Below are 1,923 nucleotides of genomic sequence, written 5' to 3' on the forward strand. Positions count from 1 at the left end.
AAGTACTGATTTTGATTTGGGTGACATGTGTGTTGTCATTTGCGTAAATAGGGGTGGCTACTTTGTCACCAAAATGTTGAAAGGAATTCTATGGGAAAGCCATCCATTCCTGATTTCATTCATTTGGACTTAACATAATTCAACAAAAAAATATTCCATTCTATTGTTTTGAAAATACATTTTTATTTTGTTTCTTAGGACCTGCCTAAACAAATGAGTAATGGATTTATTTTTGAGGGTGTCTATTCAAGAATGTATTAAAATAGACACCCACCCACATCTGCACACCACTCCTACCACTCTTCCCTGCACGGGAGGTATTCAAAGCCATATGAAGGGAAGAATGTGGTAAAAATGGGCCAAATAAAATTTCAAGCAAAATACCTACGTATTCTACGTGAAATACCTACGAATTCTACGTGAAAGCAGTATTGTAGTGTATTTGAGGTTTAAAAGGCTTCGGGAAGTTTGTAATTTCCACTTATAGTAGACATTTCAGACTGTATTTTCCCTTATAAAAAAATCTTTCAACCTCTTAAAAAATGTCCATTAATTATAACCCACTTAATAATTCACATTTCCTGTTGCTGCAGGATTATCTTCCAGCTGTAGCAAAGTGGCTCAAATTAAGATCCTACATCTGTACCTACTGTAAAATATTGTGGTGGATCTTTGATGTTATGGGCCTATTTCACTGCTTTCACTGGTCCTGGGGCCAAAAAACCTGGTTGGCGCTGGCAGGAGGCTGAAACTTGGCTGTAAGTGTATCTTCCAGCACGACCATAACCCCAAGCACACGTCAAAATTCACACAAAAAAATATGTTAATAGGCCACAAAATCAACTTTTTGCAATGGCCATCTGTCTCCGGACTCAGTCCCGTGTAACTGGTTTGAAATGGCTAGCTAGCCAGCGGTGCGCTCTACTAACGTTTCAATCGGTGACATCCCTTACTCAGACCTCGAAGTAGTTGTTTCCCCTTGGCTCTGCAAAGGCTGTGGCTATCGTGGAGCGATGGCTAACGATGCTTCGAGGGTGACTGTTGCCGGTGTGTGCTAGAGGATTCCAGGTTCAAGCCCTGGTTGGGATGAGAAGAGGGACAGGAGCAGTACTGTTACGTAGTTCAGCATTTTTACAATTGATTTGATAGTCTCGTTTGTTTATCAAGGGTGACAATATTTTTGGACCCGACTTTCACGAAACAAATGTGCAGGTTTCCTTAAATGTGACAAAAAGTCTGCAGCCTTTATCACTGTGAATAGTGGACTGGACAACCATCCTCATCTGTTGCATACGGTGGCTTTACAGGACTTCTTGTTAATGAACATTTGAGATGCTCCTGCAGTCAGAGCAGCCCAGGAAACCCTCATTGGGTATGTTGCCCTCTCAAGGGCCTTCTGCTGTGGTGGCAAGAAGAGCACCAAAGCAGTAAATGGCAGCAACAGTGGTTGACAGTCAGAACCAATGTGGTTTAAGTCAACCTTTTATTCACAAGCATATATAAAACATTTTTAAATTGCATTTAGTCCCAGCAGGTTGTTCGTCCATTCTTGATGACTAGTAACCTAAACTTCCACATCTCCGTCTGACACATTTGAAAGCGGCACATTCGAAAGCATTGTAAGAAATGTAATTGCAAAGTGTGAACACATTTTGAGGATTCAATGTGTATTGATTACGCCACTCCCTCTTAATTGATCTGGACAAAGAAAACAATGCAATTATGAACATTTGTTAAAAATAAAAAAAACGTGTTAGCTTTTAATACTTTCTCACTTCTGTTTCTTAACAGCGTAACTCATAACAGTGTCGTGCATAAACCCCAATGTCTTGTGGGTACAGGGCTGTGCTGGAGGCAGAACAGGAAAGAGGTAGACGAGCAGGGGAATTGGTGGGCAGAAACCAGAAAACATACGTACACTAA

Source organism: Oncorhynchus mykiss, chromosome 6, assembly GCF_057628025.1.
Source record: "Oncorhynchus mykiss isolate SJ-2025 chromosome 6, ASM5762802v1, whole genome shotgun sequence".
Lineage (NCBI taxonomy): Eukaryota > Metazoa > Chordata > Actinopteri > Salmoniformes > Salmonidae > Oncorhynchus > Oncorhynchus mykiss.